The sequence below is a fragment of the Pan troglodytes genome, chromosome 9, assembly GCF_028858775.2.
Source record: "Pan troglodytes isolate AG18354 chromosome 9, NHGRI_mPanTro3-v2.0_pri, whole genome shotgun sequence".
In the NCBI taxonomy this organism is placed as follows: Eukaryota; Metazoa; Chordata; class Mammalia; order Primates; family Hominidae; genus Pan; species Pan troglodytes.
The window spans coordinates 62,774,433-62,790,570 of NC_072407.2; the positions used below are offsets into that span (position 1 = coordinate 62,774,433).

A 16,138-nucleotide genomic window follows, 5' to 3' on the forward strand; every position below is an offset into this window, starting at 1 on the left:
ACATAGTTGGAAGTAAAGCGCTCCTCACCAAATGTAAAAGAACAGAAATTATAACAAACTGTCTCTCAGACCACAGTGCAATCAAACTAGAACTCAGGATTAAGAAACTCACTCAAAACTGCACAACTACATGGAAACTGAACAACCTGCTCCTGAATGACTACTGGGTACATAACGAAATGAAGGCAGAAATAAAGATGTTCTTTGAAACCAACGAGAACAAAGACACAACATACCAGAATCTCTGGGACACATTTAAAGAAGCATGTAGAGGGAAATTTATAGTACTAAGTGTCCACAAGAGAAAGCAGAAAATATCTAAAATCAACACCCTAACATCACAATTAAAAGAACTAGAGAAGCAAGAGCAAACACATTCAAAAGCTAGCAGAAGGCAAGAAATAACTGAGACAAGAACAGAATGGAAGGAGATAGAGACACAGAAAATCCTTCAAAAAAATTAATGAATCCAGGAGCTGGTTTTTTGAAAAGATCAACAAAATTGATGGACTGCTAGCAGGACTGATAAAGAAGAAAAGAGAGAAGAATCAAATAGATGCAATAAAAAATGATAAATGGGATATCACCACTGATCCCACAGAAATACAAACTGATCCCACAGAAATACAAACTACCATCAGAGAATACTATAAACACCTCTACGCAAATAAACTAGAAAATCTAGAAGAAATGGATAAATTCCTGGACACATACACCCTCCCAACACTAAATCAGGAAGAAGTTAAATCCCTGAATAGACTAATAACAGGCTCTGAAATTGAGGCAATAATTAATAGCCTACCAACCATAAAAAGTCCAGGACCAGACGGACTCACAGCCAAATTCTACCAGAGGTACAAAGAGGAACTGGTACCATTCCTTCTGAAATTATTCCAATCAATAGAAAAAGAGTGAATCCTCCCTAACTCATTTTATGAGGCCAGCATCATCCTCATACCAAAGCCTGGCAGAGACACAACAAAAAAAGAGAATTTTAGACCAATCTCCCTGATGAACATCAATGCAGAAATCCTCAATAAAATACTGGCAAACTGAATCCAGGAGCACATCAAAAAGCTTATCCACCACGATCAACTTGGCTTCATCCCTGGGATGCAAGGCTGGTTCCATATACACAAATCAATAAAAGTAATCCATCATATAAACAGAACCAAAGACAAAAAACCACATGATTATCTCAATACATGCAGAAAAGGCCTTCGACAAAATTCAACAGCCCTTCATGCTAAAAACTCTCAATAAACTAGATATTGATGGGACGTATCTCAAAATAATAAGAGTTATTTATGACAAAACCACAGCCAGTATCATACTGAATGGGAAAAAACTGGAAGCATTCCCTTTGAAAACTGGTACAACACAGGGATGCCCTCTCTCACCACTCCTATTCAACATAGTGTTAGAAGTTCTGGCCAGGGTAATCAGGCAGGAGAAAGAAATAAAGGGTATTCGATTAGGAAAAGAGGAAGTCAAATTGTCCCTGTTTGCAGATGACATGATTGTATATTTAGAACACCCCATCATCTCAGCCCAAAATCTCCTTAAACTGATAAGCAACTTCAGTAAAGTCTCAGGACACAAAATCAATCTGCAAAAATCACAAGCATTCCTATACACCAATAACAGACAGATAGCCAAATCATGAGTGAACTCCCATTCACAACTGCTTCAAAGAGAATAAAATACCTAGGAATCCAACTTACAAGGGATGTGAAGGACCTCTTCAAGGAGAACTACAAACCACTGCTCAACGAAATAAAAGAGGATACAAACAAATGGAAGAACCTTCCAAGCTGATGGATAGGAAGAATCAATATTGTGAAAATGGCCATACTGCCAAGGTAATTTATAGATTCAATGCCATCCCCATCAAGCTACCAATGACTTTCTTCACAGAATTGGAAAAAACTACTTTAAAGTTCATATGGAACCAAAAAAGAGCCCGCATTGCCAAGACAATCCTAAGCCAAAGAACAAAGCTGGAAGCATCACACTACCTGACTTCAAACTATACTACAAGGCTACAGTAACCAAAACAGCATGGTACTGGTACCAAAACAGAGATATAGACCAACGGAACAGAACAGAGCCCTCAGAAATAATACCACACATCTACAACCATGTGATCTTTGACAAACCTGACAAAAACAAGAAATGGGGAAAGGATTCCCTATTTAATAAATGGTGCTGGGAAAACTGGCTAGCCATATGTAGAAAGCTGAAACTGGATCCCCTCCTTACACCTTACACTAAAATTAATTCAAGATGGATTAAAGACTTAAATGTTAGACCTGAAACCATAAAAACCCTAGAAGAAAACCTAGGCAATACCATTCAGGACACAGGCATGGGCAAGGACTTCATGTCTAAAACACCAAAAGCAATGGCAACAAAAGCCAAAATTGACAAATGGGATCTAATTAAACTAAAGACTTCTGCACAGCAAAAGAAACTACCATCAGAGTGAACAGGCAACCTACAGAATGGGAGAAAATTTTTGCAATCTACCCATCTGACAAAGGGCTAATATCCAGAATCTACAAAGAACTTAAACAAATTTACAAGAAAAAAATCAAACAACCCCATCAAAAAGTGGGTGAAGGATATGAACAGACACTTCTGAAAAGAAGACATTTATGCAGCCAAAAGACACATGAAAAAATGCTCATCATCACTGGCCATCAGAGAAATGCAAATCAAAACCACAATGAGATACCATCTCATACCAGTTAGAATGGTGATCATTAAAAAGTCAGGAAACAACAGGTGCTGGAGAGGATGTGGAGAAACAGGAACACTTTTACACTGTTGGTGGGAGTGTAAACTAGTTCAACCATTGCGGAAGACAGTGTGGTGATTCCTCAAGGATCTAGAACTAGAAATACCGTTTGACCCAACCATCCCATTACTGGGTATATACCCAAAGGATTATAAATGATGCTACTATAAAGACACATGCACACATATGTTTATTGCAGCACTATTCACAATAGCAAAGACTTGGAACCAACCCAAATGTCCATCAATGGTAGACAATTAAGAAAATGTGGCACATATGTACCATGGAATACTATGCAGCCATAAAAAAGGATGAGTTCAGGTCCTTCGTAGGGACATGGATGAAGCTGGAAACCATCATTCTGAGCAAATTATCACAAGGACAGAAAGCCAAACACCGCATGATCTCACTCATAGGTGGGAATCGAATAATGAGAACACATGGACACAGGGTGGGGAACATCACACGCCGGGGCCTGTCATGGGGTGGGGGGCTCGGGAAGGGATAGCATTAACAGAAATACCTAATATAAATGATGAGTTAATGGGTGCAGCACACCAACATGGCACATGCATACATATGTAACAAAGCTGCACGTTGTGCACATGTATCCTAGAAATTAAAGTATAATAAAAAAAAGAAAGCAATCCCATTTACAATAGCTACAATTTAAAAAAAAAATACCTAGGAATAAATTTAACCAAAGAAGTGAAAGATCTGTACAAGGAAAACTATAAAACTCGAATGAAAGAAATGTAAGAGAACACAAAAGATAATAAGATATCTCATAATCATGCATTAAAATGATTAATATTGTTAAGACGTCTATACTACCCAAAGAAATCTACAGACTCAATGCAATCCCTAACAAAATACCAATGATATTTTTCACATAAATAGAAAAAAATCCAAAAATTCATATGAAACTACAAAATATCCTGAATAGCTAAAGTAATCCTGAGCAAAAAGAACAAAGTTGGAGGCATCACACTACATGATTTTAAATCCTACTACAAAAGTATAGTAACCAAAACAGCATCATACTGGCATGAAAATAGATACAGAGACCAATGGAACAAAATAGTGAATCCAGAAATAAATCCACACACTTACAGCCAACTCATTTTCAACCAGGATGCCAAGAATACACAATGGGAAGAGGACATTCTCTTTAATAAATGATGCTCAGAAAAATCAATATCCATATGCAGAGGAATGAAACTAGATCCGCCTCTCACGATGTACAAAAAAGCAACTCAAAATAGATTAAATATTTACATGTAAGTCCTCAAACTCTGAAACTAGTAGAAGAAAACATTGGGGGGAAAACACTACAGGACCTTGGTCTGGGCAAAGTTTTCTGGGTAAGACTTCAAAAGCACAGACAACCAAAGCAAAAATAGACAAATAAGATTACATCAAACTAAAAAGCTTCTGCACAACACAGGAAACAATCAACAATCTGCACACTAGGAGAAAATATTCACAGTCTCTTCATCCACACAGGGGATTAATAACCAGAATATGTAAGGAACTTGAGCAACTCAATAGCAGAAAGCCCAACTAATCTAATTTAAAAATGGTTAAAAGACCTAAATAGACATTCCTCAAGAGAAGACATACAAATACTCAACAGGCATATTTTTAAAATGCTCAACATTACTAATAATCAGGGAAATAAAAGTCAAAATCACAATGAGCTATCATCTCACCCTAGTTAGAATGGCTATTATCAAAAAGAGAAAAAATAACAAATGTTGGTGGGAATGCAGAGAAAGGGGAATGCCTGTACATCATTGGAAAGAATGTGAAATAATACAACCATTATGGAAGACATTAAGGAGGTTCCTCAAAAAACTAAAAATAGAACTACCATATGATCCAGCAATCCCACTGCTGGGTATATATCCAAAAGAAAGGAAATTAGTGTATGAAAGAAATATCTATTCTCTCATCTTTATTGCAGCACTTTTCATAATAGCAAAGATATGGAATCAACCAAAGTGTCCATTAATTGATAAATGAATTTTAAAATGTGGTGTGTATACAAAATGGAATATTATTTAGCCATAAAAAAGAGTGAAGTTTTGTCACTTGCAACAACATGGAAGAACTGGAGGTCATTACGTTAAGGGAAATAAGCCAGGCACCAAAAAACAAATACTGAATGTTCTCACTCATATGTGGAAGCTAAAAAAGTTTATCTCATTGAGGTAGAGAATAGAACAGTGTTTAGCAGAGGCTGGAAAAAGAAGGGAGGAGGGGGTGATGAAGAGAGTTTCATTAATAGGTAAAAAATACAATTAGATAGAAGGAATAAGTCCTGGTATTTGATAGTACAGTAGTGAAATTAAAGTGAACAATAGTTTACTATATATTTCAAATAGCTAGAAGAAATGTAATGTTCCTAACAAAGAAAAGATAAATTATTCATATGTGAACATCCTAATTACCCTGATTTTATTACACACTGTATACATGTATCAAAATATCACATGTACTTCAAAAATATGTACAACTATGATATAACATTAAAAATGTTTTTAAATGTTTTAATTTTTAAATATGGAAATAAAAGGGTGTCAATTTCCAGCAGTTAAGGACTAGCTTCCTGCAATCAAAGCCTCCTACAAAGAACAAAAGGAAGCCAATTTTTAAAAATATCATTTGTTTGAAGGCTGGAGATCTGGGATTTAAGGAGACATGCTTCCAGAGTGGAACCAAGAGATAACCCAGGCTTTTGGCACAACATTTTGCCCAGAGGCATTTTCTAAATCACAAACATCAAATTAGAGGTTAAGAAGTGGAGAAGAGCTTTCATTACTCTCAAAAGATTGTAAAGAGTAACTATAAACACCCAGGACTGCTGTGATCCTTAAAAGGGCTATATCCTAACAGTAAAGTTGAACGAAAATAGGCTCTACCTCTAATAGAAGGATACTCCGACTCAAATCAGGTCAATCACATGATATTAAAGTGAGCTTCACCAAAACTAACATTCTACCAAAAACAAAAATAAATCATTTCAGGAGGAATATAATATCACCCAGAGCATCAAGTTATCACTACAAATTTTCATACACAATGTCTGAAATTCTGTCAAAGTAAAACAAGAAATGACTGAGTAATGTCATCAAGATGACAGAGTAGGAGATACCAGCCTTCATCCGCGCTGACCTGCCCCACCGCAAACACACATACATACACAAAAAACATATATAGATGGCTATCCACAAACCAAAATCACCCTGAGAAGACTCAAGGGACCAGGAAAAAATCTGCAGCAACGCAACAGAGCACACAAAATGGAGAATATTCACACAGAAAGGATTGCTGGTGAGATCAGCATGTTTGTGATAACTAGAGATGGCTAGGAACAAAAATGAAATGCAGAGACTATTAGTATCAGCCATGTACAGGAACCACCATCATCCCCAGTGGCCTGCTCCACAGAAAACACTGGCATCTTTTACTTTTTTACTTTTTACATCCAAGAGACAACTAACAGTCATTCTTGCAGGGGAACCTCAGAGAGAAAGATGCAGCTGTATACCACTTTCCCCTCCAAAGGCAGCCTCTGTTGAGCCCCTAAAGGAATGGAACCACTATCTTTCCCAACCCTCAACCCTTGAGTAGCAGCCGCCCTGCAAGTGCCCACACTCCAGACTTGGGATCTAGGGCTGCACTGCACATACCCACATATCAGACACCAAAGCCATTGCCATAGCAATCTAGTTCATATTCCAGACCCTGAAGCCAGAGTCTCTTTGAATGTGACCATATTCCAGGCAACAGCCACCATACAGAACTGGGCACCTGAGCCCTGTATCTCTGCCTATGTCTCTGCTCAGCTCCACAGTTGCTTCACAAGCACCTATGCATTGCATACTGTTACCAACAAGACAGCAAGGGTGCCAGTGCCCAAGCCACCAATGCCAGTACCACCTCAGATTCAGGATTCATAGACCCTCCACAAGTACCAGTGCTTCAGTGAGATATTGCTCCTCACTGGAGGGCATTAGCTATGGGGGTCCACCCGCAGACCCTGACCCAAACAACAGATGAATAAAACCTACACTGATACACAGATAATCTCTTTTGCCAGTCCTGCTGAGTGTCCGACTGCCTGCACACCAAGAGGGGTTTGTCACTGCGGCCAGCCCTGAGCAGTTCGCACTCCAGGCATTTATTTAGTATACAATAAACAACAAAAGCTCTGAGTCAACACACTTGTGGATAATTAACACGGTTAAGAGAGTAGTTCTAGGAATGATTAAAGCTCAGGTACTGCCATCTAAACACTATTAGGGGGCAATATCCCTGGTCGACCTCCCCCCAAGAGGGGCATCTGGCTCAAAGGTTAGTTAATGGAAGTAGGGTAAACAGACTTAACTGGGGAAGCCTCTATTGTCCCTAGTATTTACCCTATGACCTAATGCTCTAAGGTAAGAACTGGTTGCCTTCAGCCTGTTCAATTATTACAAGCTATGTAACCTTTCGGCCTTCCAAAAGGTTTGTGACTATTTCTTATAACTTTTCCTAATATTTCCCGTTAATATTTCTGCCACCATCCTGAGTGAATCCCAACATTTCAGGCTTCATTTCTATGGCCACTCCACAGGTACCACTCAGCAGACATCAGTGCCAATGCCATTTGGGCTTGCAAGTAGGATCCAGTGTCAAGAGAACTTCCATCACTACAACATCAGGATCAAGAAGACCTTAGCAGCTACTACCACCATAAACCCCAACAACTCACACTACTGCAACAAACATCCCCACTGTTGCATGCTGAGGATCCATGTAATCTTTGTCAGTACCAAACCCAGCTGACAGAGCTGCAAAGAGACTGCACAGCTGTGCACTCAGTGATGCCAGAACTGCTGCTGCATCCCACCTAGCAAACACTCTTGCACCTCCTTTTTACCCATAGGAAAAGGTGTTTATACAACAAAAACTAGTCTGTAAATTCTAGTATAGGTGACTGCTCTACAAATGCACAGAAATCAACATAAGGCAGTAAAGAACATGAACAACTAAGTAGACATACTACCAAAATAACACAGTCTCCCAGTAGCTGACCCCAAAGAAATAAAGATGTATAAACTGCCTCACAGACCATTTAAAATAATTGCTTTAAGAAAGCTCAGCAAACTTCAAGAAAAAACAGATAAACAATTCAGTGAAATAAGGAAAATAATAAATGATCAAATGAATACACTCAACAGAGAGATTAAAATTATTTTACACAACAAATTTTGGAGCTGAAAAATACAATAAATGAAGTGAAAAATGCAATAGACCCAGTAATGCAATTGCTGAGTCAAATGGTATTTCTGCTTCTATATCTTTGAGGATTTGCCACACTGTCTTCCATAATGGTTGAACTAATTTATACTCCCACCAAAACTGTGAAAGCATTTCTTTTCTCTGCATCCTCTCCAGCATCTGTTATTTCTTGATTTTTTAAATAATTGCCATTCTGACTTGCATGAGATGGTATCTTCCTGTGGTTTGGCTTGCATTTCTCTAATAATCAGTGAAGTTGAGCTTTTTTCATATGCTTGTTGGCCACATGAATGTCTTCTTTTGAGAACTGTCTGTTCATGTCCTTTGCCCAGTTTTTAATGGGATTGCCTGTTTTTTTTTTCTTGTACATTTGTTTAAGTTCATGGTAGACTCTGAATATTAGATCTTTGTCAGATGGGTAGATTGCAAAAATCTTCTCCCATTCTGTAGGTTGTCTGTTCACTCTGATCATAGTTTCTTTCTTTCTTTTTCTTTTTTTTTTTTTTCTTTTGGGAGACAGAGTCTCTGTCACCCAGGCTGTAGTGTAGTGCAGTGGTGTGATCTTAGCTAACTGCAACCTCTACCCCCTGGGTTCAAGTAATTCTCTGCCTCAGCCACCCAAGTAGCTGGGATTACAGGTGCCCACCACCATGCCTAGCTAATTTTTGTATTTTTAGTAAAGACAGTGTTTCGCCATCTTGGCCATGTTGGTCTTGAACTCCCAACCTCATGATCCACCTGCCTCAGCCTCCCAAGAGCTGGGATTACAGGCATAAGCCACCGCACCTGGCCTCATGATAGTTTCTTTTGGTATGCAGAAGTTCTTTAGTTTAAGTAGGTCTGTTTTGTCAATTTTTGCTTTTGTTGCAATTGCTTTTGGCATTTTCACCATAAAATTTTTGCACTTGCCTTTGTCCTGAATGGTATTGCCTAGAGTCTCTTCTAGGACCTTTGCAGCTTTGGATTTTACATTTAAGTCTTTAATCCATCTCAAGTTAATTTTTCTATAAGGTCTAAGGAAGGGGTCCTGTTTCAATTTTCTGCATATGGCTAGGCAGTTCTCCTAGCACCATTTATTAAAGAGGGAATGTTTTCCCCATTGCTTGTTTTTGTCAGGTGTGTTGAAGATCAGGTGGTTCTAGGTGTGCAGTCTTATTTCTGAGTTCTCTATTTTGTTCCATTGCTCTACATGTCTGTTTTTGTACCAGTACCATACTGTTTTGGCTACTGTAGCCTTCTAGTATAGTTTGAAGTCAGGTACCATGACATCTCCAGTTGTGTTCTTTTTGCTTAGCAAAAATTTTAAAATAGTTTTTTTCTAATCCTGTGAAGAATGTCAATGGTAGTTTAACTGAAATAGCATTGAATCTGTAAATTACTTTGAGCAGTATGATCATTTTCACGATATTGATTCTTCCTATCCATGAGCATGGAATGTTTTCTCATTTGTTTGTGTTCTCTCTAACTTCCTTGAGCAGTAGTTTGTAGCTCCCCTTGAAGACATTCTTCACTTCCCTTGTTAGCTGTATTCCTAGGTATTTTATTCTCTTTGTAGCAATTGCAAATGGAAGTTCATTCATATCACTTGAGTCCAGGTGTTGGAGACAAGCCTGGGCAACATGGCCAAACCCTATCTCTACAAAAAAATTAAAAATTAGCTGGGCATGATGGCTCATGCCTGTAGCCCCAGCTACTCTGGAGGCTGAAGTGAGAGGATCTCTTGAGCCCAGGAGGTTGAGTCTAAAGTGATCCAGGATTGCACCACTACACTCTAGCCTGGACAACAGAGTGAGACCCTCTCTCAAAAAAAAAAAAAAAAAAAGAATATATAAAGAAATCCTACTAAGTACTAAGAAACAGACTAACATAAAATTGGATATAAAATGTGAATAGGTACTTCTCAAATGAGGATCACCAAGTATCCAATAGGCATATAAGAATGTGCTCAACATCACTAGCATTAAAGGAAATGAAAAACCTCAAATACAACTCTACTACAAATATGCTAAAATATAAAATTACAAAAAATAAAAACATCAAGTATTAGCGATATGTGCAAGTCTCATATTGTGTATGAGGGAAGCATAAATTGATATTTTTAGGAAGCTGTTTAGCAGAATCAACTATAGCCGATTAAAAGTATGCCCATGACTCAGCAATCACATTCCTAGGTATATATTCCTAGGTATAACAGAAATTAGTCCATATTTGAACAAAAAAAGTTTAGAATGTTTCTAGTAACTTTATTCAAAAATAGAAAACTGGAAAAAATTGAATCATCCATCAACTGTAAAAAGTGTTGCAGAATCTTGCTCCTTAGTTCAGCTAAAACTGGGTTCTTGTCACTAAACCAGGAAAATTTAGGCATGCAAACACATTGAAGGGTGAGTAGAACAAGATTTTACTGGGTGAAAAGAGAAAAAAAAGAAAAAAAAACTCAGCAAAGTGAGATGGAGTACTGCTAACAGGCCACTGACCTCACAGATTGGATCCTGGGCCACCACACAGGAACTGAAGAGAGCAGGCTCCTCTCCTGCATAAGGCCTGAATTCCCCGTGGCTCCACCTACTTCCCCCAGTGTACATGTCGGCCTCCAGTCTGCTGTGGGCATGCCCAGACAAGCCCTGGGCAGGTATCCCCATCTGCACAAAAGCATCTGATGTAAACACTTCTGGGGCAGGTGGGAGATTCTCCAGGGACCTTTTTTTTTTAATCTGCCTAAGCATTTGGCTGTCTCATTATCCCCTTTAATGAAGTACATCTAACTGCCATTAGAATAAGGATACGGGTAAGGATGAAGACCGATCTTAACTGCTGCTTCTAACAGTGGGCGCTGTTCGGGAAAATGGCAGTCAGATCTCCCTCAGAGGCCTATCTAAGGGTCGTTGTTAAAGGGGCCATTGTTGGAGGTTCTGGTTGCATGACCACGTGGAGATTGATGGCCTGAAGGCGAGAAGAGACAAACAGGGTTATTAAGAAACACATATCAAAATGAAACAAGGGGTGGGTAAGGACAGCTCAGAGATCCTGAGGTCTTTTATTAGTTTGCACAGGGAGAGGGAGGCCAAAAACCCGACTGGTAAAAAAAGAAAAAGAAAAAAAAAACTTTTGCCCTTTTGCTAGCATGTGAGGCTTCTGGGTCCCTTCCCCTGAGCCCAATCCTAAGCCAATTGGTTTAAGGTTTGAGAAATTAATTCTTCCCAGTTTGGAGAATGCATCTGAGGGGAGTGTTCCATAGTATGGATGAGAGGTGAAGCCAGCTGGACTTCCTGGGTCACATGGGGACTTGGAGAACTTTTCTGTCTAGCTAGAGGATTGTAAACACACCAATCAGCGCTCTGTGTCTAAAGGATTGTTAACGCACCAATTGGCACTCTGTAAAAACGCACCAATCAGCACTCTGTGTCTAGCTAAAGGATTGTAAATGCACCAATCAGCACTCTGTGTCTAGCTAAAGGACTGTAAATGCACCAATCAGCACTCTGTAAAATGGACCAATCAGCAGGGCGTGGGCAGGGAAAAATAAGGGAATAAAAGCTGGCCACTCCAGCCAGCAGTGGCAACCCGCTTGGATCCCCCTCCATGCTGTGGAAGCTTTGTTCTTTCGCTCTTCACAATAAATCTTGCTGCTGCTCACTCTTTGGGTCCGCACTACCTTTATGAGCTGTAACACTCACCGCGAGGGTCTGTGGCTTCATTCCTGAAGTCAGCGAGACCATGAACCCATGGGGAGGAATAAAAAACTCTGGACATGCCACCTTTAAGAGCTATAACACTCACTGTGAAGGTCTCCAGCTTCACTCCTGAAGTCAGTGAGACCACAAATCCACTGGAAGGAAGAAACTATGGACACCTCTGAACATCTGAAGGAACAAACTCTGGACACACCATCTTGAAGAGCTGTAACGCTCACCGTGAGGGTCCGTGGCTTCATTCTTGAAGTCAGTGAGACCAAGAACCCACCAGAAGGAATAAATTCCAGACACATGGAGACACAATTATGTATCAGTGAAGAGAGAAAGGGAAAGAAAAAGGAAAAAATAAGGCATTTTTTTCAGAGGAGTCCTACAGGTTCAGGATGCATTTGAAAGGGGTACAGACTGAAGATGAATGACTACTCATCTAGAAAGAGGGGAGCAGGTGTCCCTGGTTACTTTCTCTTCCTAGTCAATGCCCAGGGTATATCAGGGAGGGAAAGTGAGACATTCCTCTTTCTTTCCTCTGTCCTTGTATCCCCAAGTCCTGGCAACCATGATAGGGTGCCCTCCATGGGTGTCAAAGCAGCTTTTGCCCATGTTAATGGGGAGGGGATGGGGAAGGGAATATTTGCTCTTACCCTATCTCCTCTGCTGTCAGTAGCCTTTGAATTCCCTAGTCCTCATTTTGCACCATGGATACTAGCATGACCTTATCCATGAAATGGGAAGCAAACCTCATATCTGACCCGAATAATTTAGTTTGCCTATTTATATTTTGACTACATCTGCATTTCACCAAAAATCTTTAAGGCTGCTTTTATTTCTCAAAGATTAAAGTCATGTGAACTAAAATGTACCGCAGCTTTTATCTTCCCTTTTAAAAAATATTTGATCCAAGTGCTTATCTTCCTTTAGGCCAATTAATTAGCAATTTTTTAATAGACATCACACATACAATACATATATAACTACACAGACAGGCAGAAGAAATCCAGCAGCCATAAGATTTTTCATTTGCTAATCTCCTAATTGGATTATTGGTCTCTGGGTGGAGCCCTTTAAGAGACAGGGCTAGGAAAACATGCAGCTTCTAGGGTCTAATAAACAGGCACGACTGGGAGGCAAAATAGATTTTGAGAGAGATCAATCCACTTTTAATTCCTGGGGTTCCATGACGAAAACTGATTTCTTCCCAAAACAGGGTGAGTGGTGCCTTCGCCGTTTTTCCCAAGGAGTCCAATGACCCCAGGAGTTATCTTAAGGCCTCTCATGTGTGTATCGAGTGGAAAGACAAAATGGAGAAAAAGAATTTAGACAACTGAGAACAAAACCTTTTTCCAGCAAAACAAGATCCAAGAAAAGAAAAACATAAAGGCCTTTTTAAATATACCTATAACTTGGATATCCACTTTTAATTAAGTTGAGTGCTCTTTAATGCTCATTTACCATGCAAAAATCCTAAGCCTTTAAGAATAATGCCAAGTCTACTCTGCCTGTGCCCTATAAATGGAACAGCATATGAATAACACCTAGATAACAGCACATCTGTTTACAGCATGTTTACTAAATATTTTGAGCCCAGTGTTGAAATCTACTGTACCAAAAAAAAAACACTTTAAAAATATTACTGCTCATTGACAATGCACCTACTCACCCAAGAGTTCTGATGGAGATATACAAGGAGATAAAGTTTTTTCATGACTTTTCCTTTTCCTCCTTTTCCTCCTATTGCTCTATAGGATATTAACCATTTCATGATTTTAACACAATACCTATTCTGCAGCCAATGGAGCAAGGAGTAATTCTGACTTTCAAGTCTTATTATTTAAGAAATACTTTTTTAGGACTATAGTTGCCATAGATGGTGATTCTTCTAATGGGCCTGGGCAAAGTGAATCCGGGAAAACCTTCTGGAAAGAATTCACTCTTCTAGATGCCATTAAGAACATTTTTGATTCATGGAAAGAGGTCAAAATATCAACATTAAGAAGAATTTAGAAGAAATGAAGACCAAGCCTCATGGATGAGTTTGAGAGGTTTAAGACTTCAGTAGAGGAAGTAACTGCAGATGCGGTGGAGATAGCAAGCAAACTAGAATCAGAAGTGGAGCCTGAATGTGACAGAATTGCTGCAATCTCATAAAACTTGATTGCATAAGGAGTTGCTTCTTTTTTTTTTTTTTTTTTTTTTTTGAGATGGAGTCTTGTTCTGTCACCCAGTCTGGAGTGCAGTGGCGCAATCTCAGTTCACTGCAACCTCCGTCTCCCAGGTTCAAGCGATTCTCCTGCCTCAGCCTCCCGAGTAGCTGGGACTACAGGTGCCCACCACCACACCAGGCTAATTTTTTGTATTTTTAGTAGAGATGGGATTTCACCGTGTTAGCTGGGCTGGTCTTGATCTCCTGACCTCATGATCCGCCCACCTTGGCTTCCCAAAGTGCTGGGATTACAGGAGGAGTTGCTTCTTATGAATGAGCAAAGAAAGTGGTTTTCTGAGATGAAATCTACTCCTGCTGCAGATGCTATGAGCACTGTTGAAATGACAACAAAGGATTTAGAATACTACACATACTTAGTTGATAAAGCGGTGGCAGAGCTGAAGAGGATTGACTTCAATTTTGAAACAAGTTCTGTGAGTAAAATACTATCAAACAGCATCACATGCTACAGAGAAGTCTTTCAAGAAAGGAAGAGTCAATCATCATGACAAACTTCCTTGTCTTATTTTAGGAAATCACTACAGCCATCCCAACCTTTAGCAACCACCACCCTGAGAAGTCAGCAGCCATTAACATCAAGGCAAGACCCTCTACCAACAAAAGATTATGACTCACTGAAGTCTCAGATGATCACTGGCATTTTTAACAATAAAGTATTTTAATTAAGATATGTCCAGTTTTAAATACAATACTGTTGTACACTTAATAGACTACAGTCTAATAGTCTAATAACTTTTTTTCAGATGGAGTCTCACTTTGTCACCCAGGCTGGAGTGCAGTGGCACAATCTTGGCTCACTGCAACCTCTGCCTCTTGGGTTTAAGCGATTCTCCTGCCTCAGCCTCCCTAGTAGCTGGGACTACAGGTGCACACTTCCACACCCAGCTAATTTTTTTCTATTTTTAGTAGAGACGGGTTTCACCATATTGACCAGGCTGGTCTCGAACTCTTGACATCAGGTGATCTGCCCACCTCAGCCTCCCAAAGTGCTGGGGTTACAGGTGTGAGCCATTGCATCCAGCCCTAATAACTTTTATATGCATGGAAAAACCAAAAAATTACTGTGATTCACTTTATTGCAATATTTGCTTTATTGTGGTGATCTAGAACTAAACCCACAATATCTCCAAGGTGTGTCTGTATTTATGTATATATAATATTAAAATAATTCAAAGATCTAATATAGGGGCAAGTCATATTACAAATTAGACGGCTCAAATTTTAAAGATATCAATCCTTCCTGTGGCAAATTAGAAGTGATCATAAACTCTTTGACACTCCTTGACCACAGAAAAAGTCAAGTCTAGGTCCCTTTCTCTTGAATCCAAGTGGACTTTGAATATTTTGACTCACAGAATATAGGAGAAATGATACTGTGACTTTCTGGGCCCAGGCTTTAAAAGGACAACAGCTTCCATTCTCTATACCTTAGAGCACTCTCTCTGGGACTCCTGAGCTGCTATACAGGAAGTCCAGCTACATTGACACTGCCCTGCTGTAGAAGCCACCTGCAGTGGCTTTCATCAGAGTCTCAGTTCAGCCAGCCTTACTTGCCAGTATATCAGGCATGAGTGAGGTCCTCTCAGACCCTTCAGACCAACCTATCCATCAACTGAATATCACCAAAATTAACAAGCTGAGAGAATACATGGACACATAGAGGGAAATGACAGACACTGGGGCCTATCCAACGGTGAAGGGTGGGAGTAGAGAGAGGATCAGGAAAAATAACTAATGAGTATCAGGTTTAATACCTGCATGATGAAATAATCTGTTCAACAAACCCCCATGACACAAGTTTACCTATATAACAAACCTGCACAGGTACTCCTGAACTTAAAATAAGAGTTTAGACACAAAACTCATTCTAAATGTATGTGGAAATTAAATGAGACAAGAATGTCCAAGTTTATGTTGAAGAAGAATAAAGTTGGAGAACTCATGCTACCAAATATCAAGACTTATTCTAAAGCTACTAGTTTCTTGAGACACTCTGTTTCTGGGGGAGCCCTGAGGGGCCATATTACAAGTATAACTACACTGAGACTGCAGAACTGGAGAAGCCACCTATAGAGCCTGTTGTCAGAGTCCTAGCAATTGAGAGATTTAATAACTGTCCCAGTTATTAAGACA

At 39.4% G+C, this 16,138-nt stretch overlaps 1 protein-coding gene and 1 long non-coding RNA gene across 4 annotated transcripts in view; one reads left to right on the plus strand and one right to left on the minus strand.

Annotated features, from left to right (window-relative positions):
• Positions 1-7,885, plus strand: part of MS4A13 (membrane spanning 4-domains A13) — a 38,925-nt gene extending 31,040 nt beyond the window's left edge. Inside the window, exon 9 of the transcript XR_010147552.1 lies at positions 7,422-7,885. The gene's annotated coding sequence lies outside the window, so the exon portion shown is untranslated. The remainder of the gene's footprint in view (positions 1-7,421) is intronic.
• Positions 1-16,138, minus strand: part of LOC107967096 (uncharacterized) — an 88,871-nt gene that overhangs the window by 66,158 nt on the left and 6,575 nt on the right. The window lies entirely within an intron of this gene.